At 41.6% G+C, this 15,338-nt stretch overlaps 1 protein-coding gene across 1 annotated transcript in view; it reads right to left on the bottom strand.

Annotated features, from left to right (window-relative positions):
- Positions 1-15,338, bottom strand: part of B3GALT1 (beta-1,3-galactosyltransferase 1) — a 415,780-nt gene that overhangs the window by 123,607 nt on the left and 276,835 nt on the right. Inside the window, exon 3 of the mRNA XM_088474894.1 lies at positions 15,207-15,300. The gene's annotated coding sequence lies outside the window, so the exon portion shown is untranslated. The remainder of the gene's footprint in view (positions 1-15,206; positions 15,301-15,338) is intronic.

Raw genomic sequence — 15,338 nt, 5'->3', positions numbered from 1 at the left:
GTGCCCTAGTTCACATTATGTTACATTATAGGGCTGCCAGTACACATTAGGGCCTTATATGCCCAAACCGCATTATGACATACAGTGCCCCCTATTCATATTATGCCACATTATAGTATCCTCCAGTTCAAATTATGCCACGTTACAATGCTCCAGTTCTTATTATGCCACACTATAGTGCATCCCCTTCAAATTGTATCCTATTACAGTGTCCCAGTTCTTATTTTATCATACTACAATGAGCAGGTCAGATTACATTGCCCTCCAGTTCACATTATGCTACATTACAGTGCCCAGTTCAGATTATGCCACATTACAGTGACCCCTTACCATTATAACATCCACTATACATACCTCACTGAAAATGGATTGTCACCCAATTCAGGCTGGACAACAGGTTAGACCCAATTGCTTAGCAGGCAAATAGGAGAAATTGGTATGCAACTCTATAACCTGGGTCTGGGGCTCCCTAAAGAGGCATACACACTAGACGATAAAAGTGAACAATATGGATTATAACGATATGGTTATCGTTCATATCGTCCAATGTGTATGTTCAAAATGATGGACGATGCGCGCTCCCGCGGGTCCTCCACAATGTCTGTTGTCATCCCATCATGCAGGTCAATCTGACAATATCTTCAGGAACCGCATGTTCGGAGAAGTGTAGGGTGATGTCACTGAAAGATATCATTAATGATATCATTCAGTGTGTATGCTCCATGTCATTTGTCCGGGAGATCAAGGCTACACACTAACGATATCACTCATGGAGCATATCGTCTAGTGTGTAAGCCTCTGGGTCCCATAGCAATGGCAGCCCCGCCACTCTATAGCTATTCCCATTTTAAAAGGGGTTCAATGGTAAACATTTACTATTATAGGGAAGTACAAGAATGTTTAGATTATACAGGCTTTGTGATCACCATAGTAAGGGCAGCCTTGCATGTGCCTGTAAGAGAATGTTACTGCAAATGACATGCCTTTCAGAGGTGGTAAAAATAGACAGTATCATTTATAATGCTTCTTGAACAGCACACTGCCATTTTTAGAACTTGGCTTCCCAAATAATCTGCTCATGAATATGATTAAAAGCAGAAATTAACGTTAATCATACGCGTAGGCAAAACAGGTGGTTTAAATATTTATAGTAGCAGTAATGTTCATAGAAAAAAACTTTCTCACTTACTGGAAAAAAATTGATGTATCAGATGTTGGAATCAGAGTAAGGTATAGAACTATATAAAATCCTTAATTATTTAGGGATGTTTCTTAGTAAATCCTCACACAGACCATTGATGCTCAGGGACAGTGATGGATTGACAAGGAAGAGAAGAGGTGCTGGAATAACTTAAGCAGTTTCACAGTTTGGAACAGCAAGAGTAGGTGACAAGGCCCAGCTGGCATGTGATGTGACACATATATATGGCATGTACAGTAGCAAACGTAGGATTTCTAGAGGGGGGTTTCCAAATGCTTGATTTTAGAGCAAGTGTGGCCAGTCCATGAAGAGGGCAGAATTAGTACTCAACCAGTTTTAATATGCGTCATACAAAGTGTATTGTGTATCATAATTCCAGAATATACAGGACCAGCGATCACAATAAGCCAGATGCGGCTATAGGGCCATCCTGCCTGAGCTTAATGTTTTTATTTTAGATGTGGGCACCATTCCAGACTATTGGAGCAAGTCCTGGAGCCTGGAGGAGCAGCAGAAGAACCTAGCACTGCCCTGGACATATATATACATATTGGGCTCTATAGCATCCCTAATAGTGCATGTTTTCAGATCTCCTATTTGGTGCACAGGTTATTTATTACTGTCTGATACATATTAAAAGATCCACAGGTGGTGCTAATTATTTCATTTGTGATACTGAGAAGAACATGCAACACTAGCAAAATTCTATTACATTACTATTTCTACTGTGGTCATGTGTGTGCTAGGGAGGGGGGTTTCCAGGCAGATGGAAACCCCCCCTGCGTTTGCCTATGGGCATGTACATTAGGTTCTTGAAAAACATAGGCTTTAATTTAAGGTATTAAGAAAAAGTAAAATGATTACACCATGCCAGCCAAATAACAATGTTTTAAATACTCAGACATCTTTTTACTTTTTTCTTTGTACACTATAACATTGATTTCTCTGTATTAATAGAGAGTGTTCAGGCACTTGATGCTAGTGCAGTATTTAGAAAATCTAAACAGTGCTTATATTGTGCTAAGTGAACTTGTACCATTGGTATTAAGTATTCAGGCCTATAGAAGTGGTACCTATCAAACCGCCCTGTGCTTGGAAGAACAGATCATTAAACTCTCGCTCTGTGACTGACATCCCCAGAGCCCCTACACTCAATATAAAGAAAACTACAGGCCCTCTGGTATGCCAAATCAGGTCTGTCCTTTGTAATGCCAGATCTATAAGAAACAAGACTGCCACAATTGCTGACTTTACTGAATCTGCAGATCTTGCCTGTATTACAGAGACTTGGCTAGATGAAAATGCAGCACCTATCTTGGAAGCTGCAGTTCCAACAAATTATTCTGTCATTCACAACCCAAGACTTAACCACAGGGGAGGGGGAGTGGCCATCTGCTTTAAAAAAGCACTTAAACTTAGGGTCCACCTAATTGAAATTACTCACTCATTTGAGTGCATCGCTGCTCGGAGTTCTACAGAATTAGGATTCAGAGTACTTCTCATTTACCGCCCCCCTGGAGATGGAAAGATATTTCTCCAAGAATTTGCAGATATTGTTGCTGGACTAGTTCTGGAGCATCAAAAATGGCTGATCCTTTGGGATTTCAATGCATGGGTTGATGATGAGCTCTCACACCTTGGCCAGGATCTCCTGTGCACAATGAATATTCTGGCCCTCACACAAGTCATTCCTTCGGCTACTCATATAAGTGGTCACACTCTTGATCTTGTCTTCCAGATTGGATTAGATGTCTCTGACCTAAATATAAACCCAGTCACGTGGTCAGACCACCACTCAATTCACTTCTCAGTTGCAACCCCTCAAAATAGAACTTTACCCAAGGAGTTGACAAGGTATCGTCCAAGGAGGGGCATGACTCCCCAGGCTCTTGCAGCAAACCTGGATCTTTCTGCGGTAATGGGGGCCTGTGAAGATCCTTGTTCCCTTGTCCATTACTATAACAGGGATGTGACAGCTGCAATGGATATTATTGCCCCTGTGCGTATACGACCCCTCATACCACACCGTCAAGCCCCTTGGTTTGACAATAGTGTTAGTGAACTCAAGAAAAGGGGGCGTAGACTTGAAAGACGATGGAGGAAGACGAACCTGGTAGAGGATAAGTTAACACTAATCAAACATATTAGAGAATATCAATCAACAATCACCCGTAAGAAAACAGAGTTCCTTTCAAATGAGATCAAGGCAGCAAACAATAGGCCAGCTCAGCTTTTCCGTACAGTGGAGATGCTTTGCAAACCAGCATGCCTGCAGCATGATGAATCCCTCTCCCAGTCAAGATGCAATGAGTTTGCAAAATTCTTTGCAGATAAAGTATCCTCCATCTGGGCTGGAATCCCCACAGTGCCATCAAAGGAGTTCCAAACCACCAAGCCTGCCAAGGTAAGCCACCTGTCTCCCTGGAACAGCTTTGACATAATGGATGTAAAACATTGCTAAAATTATCAGAATGTTGCGACCCACCACCTGTGATCTGGACCCTGCCTCAACCAAGCTTCTCATAGGGTGTATAGACATTATTGGCCCTGTAATTGCAAAAATAGTTCAATGCTCTTTGCAAATAGCCATTTTTCCAGAATCACTAAAGGAAGCAATTGTTAGACCACTTCTTAAAAAACCTAATTTAGACCCCGACTGCATGACCAACTATAGACAAGTATCAAACCTTTCTTTTCTAGGAAAGGTCACTGAGAAAGTGGTGGCAATGCAACTGAAACCCACCTGTCTACCCATGATATGTATGATCCATTCCAGTCAGGGTTCAGGAGAAGACATAGCACTGAAACAGCCCTGGTATGTGTGCTTAATGATTTTCTGATGGCAAGAGAGAGAGGTGATTGTTCAATCTTAATCCTTCTGGATCTCTCAGCAGCATTTGATACTGTGGTCCATGGGATTCTAATTGAGCACCTGAAAAATTTCTGTGGACTGGATGGCACAGTCCTTAGCTGGTTCAAATCATTTCTCACTGGCAGGTCACAGAGTTTCTTCTGGAGTAAACTCTTCATCACCAGTGCCACTTCCATGCAGTGTCCCACAGGGTTCTATACTATCTCCCATGCTTTTTGCAGTATACATGCTACCATTGTGTGAAATAATCAGACGTCATGGCCTGGTCTACCACTGCTATGCAGATGATACACAACTGTACCTGTCCTTTGCTCCAGGTACAAAGAACCCAATAACAACCCTAAATGGCTGCCTAGCTGAGCTTCAGGAGGGGATGAGTGCCAGTTGGCTGCGACTGAACCCTGATAAAACAGAGGTCCTTATTATAGGTCACAGGACAGGGCTACAGCATAGCCAACCAACAGGACTTACGCTTGGGGGTTCAGAATTACAAAACACTAAACATGTGCGGAATCTTGGTGTTGTCCTGGATAGTGGCTTGACACTTAAACATCAGGTATCAGCCATAATCAAATCCTTATTCTCTCATCTGAGGAACATAGACAGAATCAAGCACTTAATCCCTCAGAAGATCTGCCGAAAGTCATACATGCATTTATATCATCACGCCTAGACTACCGCAACGCCCTCTACCTCGGTCTCCCAGCAAAAGAATTGCACCGCTTGCAGATAGTACAAAACGCAGCTGCCAGGCTATTAATTAGCCCCATTCCAGCCACATAACACCCATTCTCTACTCCCTTCACTGGCTGCCTGTCAGATGGCGATTTATTTTCAAGATTGGCTTACTAACTAACAAAGCCCTACATGACCGTGGCCCAGGGTACCTGAAGCAGCTTCTGATTCCTTACCGTCCCTCTCGATTACTGCGATCCGTTGACGAAGGACTATTAACAGTACCTAGAATCTCATGGAATTCGTATGGGGGTCGAGCTTTCAGTTTTGTGGCTCCAACCTTTTGGAACTCACTTCCTCGCACAGTTCGAGAGGCACTTTGAGTCCTTTAGGAGAAAAGCGCTATATAAATAAAATTATTATTATTATTATCTTTATTAACAAGGCCCAGAGATCCTTAATGTTGTTCCATATGAAATGTTCATATATGTCTTAAAATTGTAAATATTTAAAATAATAGCTTATATGGGAGTCCTTGAAGTCCAAAGTGTGGGGATCCCTGAGGGATGTTTAGAAGAGATGAAATGTGTAGGGATGTTTAGAAGAGATGAAATGCGTAGGGTTCTGTTTGGACACTATGATGACCTTAATAAAGGACAAATCAGCTCTCCAGGATGTGAAACCTTTCATAATTTACTAATAACTTGGAGAAGTTATTGGTAGTAACTGCTGTCACACAGCACTGTTAAGTTCAATGTCTCTGAAATTAAGCTATTATTTAAAATATTTAAAATCTCAAGGTGTGATCACTGCTGCAGTAAGGCGCAACGTAACGTACTGAAGCGCTGTAAAAGCCAGAGCATGTAATACAACTTTCTGTCCACCAGATGTCACATTTCCTAAACTGCACAACGCATGCGTCAAATAGCCAATGAAGCTTTTGTAGCGCAGTCTGCTGATTGGCTGACGGTACCTGTCATTCATTACACTATACCGTAGTACAGAACTGCATTTTCTCATAAATGCAGGATTAAATAAAGCGTTATCAGCATTGGCCAGATGACGCACACCCAGTATTAAATAAAGACAGAGCAATTCAAGTTCAATAATCTAAAGGAACCCTGCCCAGGAATGCCGGGGAGAGCCCAGGGCTACCAGCCCCAGCCTGGGGTGCCCTCGATAGGGACGAGCCATTTATTGGGGGGGTCCACACCTCCCAAGGGATCCCCAGTCTGGACTGACTAGTGTAGGGTGTTGAATGCTTTGGCCAAGGGACCCCGTGAAGCATGTCCCACGGCTGCGGCATTACACCCTAGAAAGAGGCCAGAGCTGGTTGTGGATAATACAGGGGAACCCTACTCATTTTATCTCCTTATTTTCACAACTAGGCCCAGCTCACTGAGCCTGGTGCTGGTTGTTGTAAATATGGGGGACCCCTGTATTTTCACAACCAGGACCGGCACACACAGTCCAGAGCTGGTTGTGCTTCTAGGGGGGGGACCCCAAAACTTTTTTTAAAATTATTTAAACACTTTAATAGCTTTTACACACAGACGCCTTCACGGATCTCACTGATCTATGAAGGCTTCTGTGAAACATGCACCTGATCAGGCTACACTCGCTAGCCTGAAGCAGGTCTATTATTTTTCCAGTTTTATTTAAGTAATTATGTGTGAGTTAAAAAGCCGAGTTGTAAGTTTTCCATAGTAAAACATCTGGTTGCGAGTTTGACCATTGCGAGTTGTGGGAATGTGTGAAACATGTGAGTTTGTATGTTTTCACACCCTATTACATGTGCGATTTGTAAGAAAATGCTTAACTATCGAAAGTTGAAGGTTTATTTATGTATACGTTTGCACAACATAAAGATAGCACACTTTTCTTGTAATCAAATGAAGTGATTGAGCATTTATTGCATGACACATCCATTATGCTCTCTGCCCTGTCATTTAATGTAGAAGGGGGAATTATCACAGAGGGATCCGATGCATCACCATGCTTTTCCTGTCGCCTGATCATATTTAACACAGAAAAATGCTCCATCTGTATTTATTTAATCTCCTTTAAGCTATTATCACAAAATTTAGTTTTCAGTAAGGATACTTTATATTGATTTAGCTGCATTTGTTATAACTTAGGGCTGTATTTAAATTGATAACCTGAAAGACATTTAATATATTAGAATCTTATTTTGAACATGATAACAGAAATGTGATGGCTACAAATAATCTACTTAAATAAAGTCTTAAAGCTTGACTCTTATCTTACCGCACAGACGTCCATTCTAGATTTCTGCCATAATTTTTTAAAGAAATGACATTATTTGTACATAAAATTATATCACTGAAACAAAGTGTAAAGGCCCCCATACACGGTGCGACATAGCGGCCGATCCGAAGGTTTGGATATCGCTGCTATATCGTTCCGTATGTGAGTATGATATCGCCAGTGCGCGCTCCCGTGGGATCGTACATCGCTCCCCCAGATCGTTCAGCAGGTTTAGTTGATCTGGGGGAACGATGTACGATCCCATGCAGCGCTCTGCGGGTGGGAGAGGAGGGTGTCGGCATATCGGGCGGTCGGCCACCTGATCGCTCTGTGTGTGGGGACCGCCCGATATGTCGGCCATTGGATCGGCCGTCGCATCGCAATGTGTATCTATAATGACTTCTGAAATAATAACATTAACTAAGAATGAAATAACTACATGTAACTCACCATTATGATAAAGGTATTAATAAGGCAAATTACAGTACTTATTTTGTACTAGAATTCTGCAACGTGATACATTTGTATTGTATATCAAAATGTCATTATCTTAAATGACAACTTCGCTCAAAACAAAATTAGTTTTGGGTGGAGCACAAATAGTTAAAATACATACTGAGCAGTTACTCTAGTATTAGTTGTGTTCACCCGATCCGCTAGAGCTCCTGATTGGTCCCATACCATGCCTCATACTCTGCTTATTGCTTTGCTGGTGTGAAACAAGTTTAAAGGTTGTCGATCCCACTCCCCTTGTGAACTTCATAATCAGGTGAATAGGGAAGTGCATTGACAACTGCTTGAAGGAGAGTGACGTGTGGCTTAGTAGGCCGGTGTGTCCAGTAAATGGAGCGGAGCAGGTAAGTAACCGCTTGTTTTTTTATTTTAACTCTTTATGATCAGGAGATATATTTTCTGTTTTGTAAATAATCATAGTTCACAATAACCTAAAAAAATGTTGTTTTGCACAGGATTCCAAGCTAAGAAGAGGTGAAAGAACAGCTAAACACCCACTTCACATCATAAAGAAAACTGAATACAAATAAAGCATTAGTGAACGTCAAAAGGAAATTAATCTTAAACAATAAAGCATAATACATAAGTGGTGTGAGTGCTTGAATGAAAAATTGTGAGCGATATTATCATTTGGTGACTAGTGATGTCAGACAGTGATATATTTCACTATTGGGTAGAGTTTAGGACTTACTTCATTCATCATGCAGGGTCGTATTAACACCCGAGGGGCCTGTGTGCAGCGGGCCCTCTCCTCTGAGCAGCAGGCCCACCTGCCCCACATCTTAACTTGCCCTCATAAGTGAATCAAGTCCCTCCTCCTCCACGGCACCATCTTCCCAGTAATATTCGTGAAGATGTCGCAGAGGCTCTGGGACTGTGCCAGGGTCTTTGCTTTCATTGCACAGCACTATCTTCCTGAAAATGTCAGCAGGAAGAGGGGGCCTCGGTGGAGGAGGGACCTGCTTGTCGGAGCAAGGTAAGTATACTTTGGGTCCAGGGTGTGCGGCCCCCCTGGAGCCAGGGTTCCATGTGCGCCGCACACCCATTATAAAAAGTTCATACACCGTGGCCCATGTAGTCTAAAATTACGGTCTAGGTTATGCCAGCCCGGGCAGGAGGGATTACAGCAGGGAAACTGTCAGCATGGTTCTCCCCTGCTTCTATACTAACCTATAATGGGGGCATACTTGCCTACCCTCCCGATTTGGTCGGGAGCCTCCCAAAAATCGGGTGCCGCTCCCGACCTCCCGGGAAGGCAGGCAAGTCTCCCTGGTACCAGCGACCCGTCCGCCCCCCCCCTGCACTCACCATAAAAATCCCAGCAGCGGAGGGGCCAGTGACGCAATTCGCGCTGAATCACGGCCACGCCCCCTGCCTCACAATGCCTTTAAAAACGGCATTGTGAAGAGGGGGCGGAGCCGCAATGACGCGATCGCGCTGCCACACCCCCATGCTCCGCCCCAAAATGTACATCATCGCCGGGCCACGCCCCCTTTTCACTGAGACCCGCCCCCTGCCGAGGAGCCCGACAGCTCCCTCCCGGAAGGAGGGAGTGAAATGTCGACATATATGAATGGGGGTCACTCATTTTTTGTAAGTGCTGTGAATTTTAAAATACATGACATTCTGTAGGCTGATACTTGGGCACCAACTCACACAAAAACTAGCCAACATATATTTGGTAATGCCAAGAAAAGAAAGGAGTAAACCAGTGGGTAAAAAGACAATGGTACTTTTTAGCATTTGGCTTCTTTTTTTATGTAGCTGGTGTTTAAATTAGAGATGAAGATTTCGAGTTTGGTTCGGATCTTCCCGCCAAGTTCGGATCTTAGAATGAGGCAAAATGTCATCTTTCATGGACAAAACATCATCCTTCATGAACATCTGTGCCGAGATGTCTGTGAAAAATAATGTTTTACAGAAAATATAACAATCCCTATTACCACAGTATATGCTACATCCATCTCCATTCTGCAAAAGAATATAAAAAATTGCACCACATACGGTGATAACATCACAAATGCTCAGCTGAATACATGTTAAATGTTTGCACTGATAATCTACTGTACAGAGTCAACTTTCTGTGAAAAGCTTGGATATACAGTATTGTGGTCTAGTCTTGGAGGTGTACATTAAACCATGAAACACATTGATAATAGTGTTGATAGCAATATATTGTACTATAATAAATGTATCCTATTTTGATTACATGACAGTACAGCTGCATTGGCATGATCTACCCCCCAGCTCCCAGGATCTCTCTGCACAGCATATCCTGCCAGGTCAGTTCTACACTTATATATATCAGTCTGTATCTCAGACAGGATGTAGTCAGTTTTTCCCGGCGGATGGAATGCCGGCTGTTGTACCCAACCCATCTCAGACATATGTCTGCATTCAGCATCAGAGGAAGGTGAGTACATTTCTGTTTTTACACAGTATTTTGCACTCATAACTATGACTTAAACACGCTACTATCTTACCATTTGCCATTTTCCTTTAAGATTCTGCGAGAGAAGTGCCAAAATAGAGGGGTATGACTAATGTCTATGTTTTTACATTAGAAGTCATCAGTATTTGGCAATAACATATAGCTTACTTCCAAGATGGTATTAAAAAAGACAGGACCCATTTATCTTCTTAGTTTGGGAAGACATTTCATTTAAATGCAGTTTGATGCATTTGGTAAATGTCAGCTTCATCTTGGGGCATGTTCTCATTTGCATCAGAACAACTGGCAAAGTGCAAGAGTTTAATATGTGCTGCCAATCCAGAGACATACGTTAGGAACAATATGCAACTATTATGCTAAATAGCTGAGCTAATATAGGCATGCACATCAGACAACAAGCAGGTCCATTACAATATCTAAGTAGAATGTTAGCAATGGAGATTACAAAAGTAACAAAGAGCTTTTCAAGAGGGATTGTACTCGTTTATATAAATTATGCTGCATAATGCACTGTGTGATGAGGCCCTTAGAAACCATTTAATAAGAAAATTGGCTTAATATGTAACAATATTCCTTGTTACTATCCGACAAGCAGAGGAAACAGGTAATTTCTCAGATGCATAATTCTGTTTTAGTCAGTAATAAGCTCTATCAGGATACCTACGGCAGGCATTAATGTGATGACAAATAGATTTCTAAAGGAAAAATATGCCCGCTTTATAAGTAGAATTAGTTCTACTTCATGTTTTTAAAAACTGCTCAATCATAAAACGTCTATATGTATTGCTATGCACTCTTTTATACAGTACAAACACAATCTTATTTCTTACGATGACTTGGAGCTGTGAAATGGTCTGTATTGCAAATTTAACCTTAAATATCACAAAGCTAGAGTAGATTAGTGCCACCTACAGGCCAGAAGGTAGAACTGTTGCTTCATTCTAGGAACAATTGAAAGAGGTGTCTCTAAAGGCTCATACACACTTACCGATATGCTCCATGAGCGATATCGTTAAGTGTTTCCCCTGCACTGCCAGGCTCAATGTCGTTAACAACATTGACCATACACACTGAACAATATCGTTAACGATATTGTTCAGCGAAGGCACCCTCCCTCATCTTGATATTGTCAGGTTGCCCTGCAAGTACGGGCGATAAAAGACATTGTTAACGATCTGCGGGTGCACGCATCATTAATGATGTCTTGAATACACACTGAACGAGATGAACGTAAGATAGGTGAGAGCAGCTACGGCTGCATATATAGGATACAGGTAGCATCTCCCATTATATGTATTCAGGGTGTGCAGTCTAGGACCCCTTTCTATACACTCCATTTAGTGTGCTTCTCTGCACACCTGAAGGCTGAGACACCTTCAGCCTGGACTAGCACCCCTTCCTTATTGGTTTAAAGCATGGAGTCTGGTATTGTGAATGCACACTAGTAATAGGCACAATTTAGGTAAGTCCTACAAATTATATACTGTAGTGCAACTTTGGTTTGATTTTTGGGGCGTGGGTCCCCTGGATTGCTTTGGTTGGTCTGCTTCAGGGCATCGCATTTTAACACATTTTTCCTTGTTTTGCATATTTTAACACTTTCACAGTTTATTTTTATATTTGTAGTTTCACTTCTCTATCCTATATATGCAGCCGTAGCTGCTCTTACCTATCTTACTTTACACTTCACCTTTCTCATTAGAGCGATGCCCTGGGGTGGCTCGGCTATGCTGGTTTGGGGGTGTCCTGTGCTCTGGATTTGAACCCTAGTATGTTAGGGACCTACCCTACAGAGGTTACCTGGATATGGTGGGTAGGCCCATAACCTTGGCCATGATTGTGCTAAAAGCCTCTATTTATTTATTGCAAATTTTATTGCATAATGTATTTATATCTAATCAGTAATTTGGAGTTGTGTATCAATAAGTAAGGTAACAAGACCTCTCATTTATGTAATGTTCTCTATTTCATACTAATTTCCCACCAGGCCAGAGCAGATAGACCACTGTTTCTCCTCACAGCCATCAGACTGCGCCTTATATCAGTCATACTGTCCCAACATTAGTTGTAAGGGGGTGGGGCTGGTGGAAACATGGTCAAATATTAAGGTGCGCAGTATGATCTAAAGGGCATATCAGCAGCTGAAATTAACTGCCAACATGTCAAGGTGTACGGTGGTAACGTCATATCACAGATACAGGTTTGGTGCACTGCCTTTGATAACGGCAGGACAGACATTCAAGTTGATCCGGCCAGCCAAGCACATCCACCACAGAATACTATATGTACCGCATTGAAGGTCTGATTTAGAAGGACAGACACATTCGAGTTAGTGAAATTGCTGATGAACTGAACAGCTCATCGTTCATGATGGTGAAGTTAAGCAAGACATCATGTCTTGGCCTCAGGCGCTTGAAACTGATTCCTTCTATGCCAGGATATATGCTTTGGTGTACCATTGGAACAAAAGCTTACACCAGTATGGAGATAATGTGGAAAAATAGTCTGTACCAAGGCCATACTAATGATTATACTTTTATGTACGACTTGAATACATATACGCAACGAGAAGGCTTGTAACCTTATTTATTGAACCACCCTTGTCTATGTGGAAACAGTGGTTTCTGTATGTTTTTAATAACAGACTTATACACCATTGCTGTCCCAATGTGGCATGCCGTCCATTCTTCAAACTCGAAACACTGAAAGTTTTCGGAGCTTGACTACTGTCAGATGCGTTAGCTGCTGGGCCCTGCAGAAAGGACAACTGGAGTGCAAAGGGGGATCCATTTGGACTCCTCCACCTTCTCCGTCCCTTGTTGTGCACATGTGTGACCTACTGTAAGATCATGCATACAAGGTAACACTGCCCGGGACTATAAACGGTTGCCACCTCTAATTAGCAACAAAAATGTGACTGTTAGGGACAGCTGTCCCGGCACTGAGATAAGCTGAATTGCTCCTCTGGATTTGTGTCTGCTGCCGCAAGTCACAGTGAGTTAGATACATACAGTAATTTGCGTGGGTCCATCGAATGTTAATAATGAATAGTCCCCAAAGTATTGTCCACTTACCTAAAGCAACTTTATATCTGTCCCTCATTGCTCTCAATATATAGGCTTATAATCCCCATAACTAGAATAGGGCTCTATTTAACAACAGATCTTAATACCAGCTGCATTTTTCGTTTAGTATCGCAGTGACACAAACGAAAATGCCAGTGATATTCATCATTGCTTACCCCTCTGGCGAGGTCCAGCGAAGTCCTCCTCGTAGGTGTGGTCCTCCGCTCAGCTGCTGGCAGCCTAATGCTGCCAGCGACAGGCTTCTGTGTAATGCACTTGCGCGACGGTCCATCTACGCATGTGCATGGCACTTTAAACCGACGGAGACCTGACAGTGCCTGTAAGGCTTTGCCGAAGCCGGAATGTCAGTGATGGGTCCCCATTGTTGGCAATGGGGTCCGAATCGCTCTAAAGATGGCGAGAGCAATGCTGTGACAAACAGTGTCAATCTTAGATTATCGCTGTTTGTTGAATAATAAAGTGATGACATAACCCCTTTAGCGAGCACATCGTTGATAAATGGGGCCCATAATCTCCATAACTGTTTACTGTCAAGTGTCTTTACTGCCTTACAATTTACAGTCCAATGTCTACTCCTAATAATTCTAATATCAGGTCACTTCTAATCTATTGATATTACCTCCCACATATCTACAGTATAACCAATTACTTAGTAAATAGATCTTACCCTTCCTTCTACAACTCCTCTGCGATCCAGACTAAAAGCTAGCTACAGGCCATCTCTCGTCATCTTCATAGGCTTTGATTCATTCTTTATCCCTGAACCTCTGGGGCATACAGTAAAGTTACATGCCTAAGGCAATAATGTTCAATGGGCATTATAAATCACCATAATTATATTTTATTTTTTCTGTTTGGTCTTTGCCAGTCACCGATTTGAAAATAATGTGTGGGAGGAGGGGTTTGTACAAAGGAACATAAGAATGTTGGAAACACTATTACTAATTTAGAGTATATTCTGACCCAATGCCTAGGACAATGTCATATATAACTGTGCCCCTGGCCATGTTCCATTGCAGTAACAGAGCTACAGTAGATAGCTGTGATTTATGTGATTGGAACCCAAAGCCTATAGAAAATAACTATGATTGATGGGGTGCATAACAGTATGACCTCCTTTATAGTAGGCTAAAGGTTGCTAAGGATTTGCAGATTTTTGTTCACTGTAACTTGTGTCCCCTATAGAACCAACGTGCTATGCTGGTCTGTGGTCACAGCTCTAACGCGTTCTTGGCTCTGGAACAATTACCAAGTACAGTGCCTCAATGACATTTATTGGCTAAATAGCCTTGCAGCAGTGAGTATCCACGGCCTATCTACTAATATACTTCTTGACAACTAGCTACTGTATTAATAACTATGACTTTCCTTGTAAGAAAGACAGGATGTGGTTCCTCCTATCACTTCTAATTCAATATTTCACATAATCAAAACTTATTTATAGACAATCATTTAATGCTATTTCTGTATGTGTTTCCTACTGTAAATTAGACATTATAAATCACCAAGAAGTTCTTCACAGTATAAATGCAAAAAGCGGTTGACAAAGTGCTTTTATAAAGATTACAGAAATCCAAGGTGAATCCTACTATCCATTATACTTTACAGCAAGTGGTGCATTTTTCCTTATAATACACATACAGTATTTATTCTCACAATTAAGTGATTACATCAAAATTCATGCCTCATACAGATATTTCTTACAGGCCTCTATATGCATATTAAAACCATTTGGATATTATAAAGAATAATCCTATTGAATCTTGATTTAAACCTCTATGACTTTTACCTCTTATTTTTCCAATCCATGGCACACCAATTTATATGTGACATCAGTGCATAGGACATGTTTAATATATCCAAATGATGCCAATTGTTTAAAGGCATATTAGATGTATTAAATACAATCGGCTAGATTTTCTGAGTGGTGGCTTTTGCAAGCCTCCAAATTTCTGCACTTTTGCCCCCAAAATTTAAAATGGCAATATTTATAAATGCATATTACTCCAGGTTTTGCATTTAATATTATTGCTGTTTTAAATGTTGGGGTCAAGAGTACAGAGAGATAGTAGCTTACAAAACCTGATGCTTAGCAAATCTAGCCCGATAAGTATATAAGAGAATAAATATTAGACTTACTGTATATTCTTTGTCTTCTTTGACATCATCAGTGTAGAAACATGAAGATTTCGGCATGTCGTTAATTAGGCTACTCTCAGAGGTCCAGATTCATCTGTAGGAATATAGAAAAATAAAAATAATTCTTAATGA

Source organism: Taudactylus pleione, unplaced genomic scaffold (genome assembly GCF_031769625.1).
Source record: "Taudactylus pleione unplaced genomic scaffold, aTauple2 ptg000156l, whole genome shotgun sequence".
Classification (NCBI taxonomy): domain Eukaryota; kingdom Metazoa; phylum Chordata; class Amphibia; order Anura; family Myobatrachidae; genus Taudactylus; species Taudactylus pleione.
The sequence above is the reverse complement of the archived record's forward strand: the minus strand, read 5'-3'. Positions and strand labels throughout refer to the sequence as shown.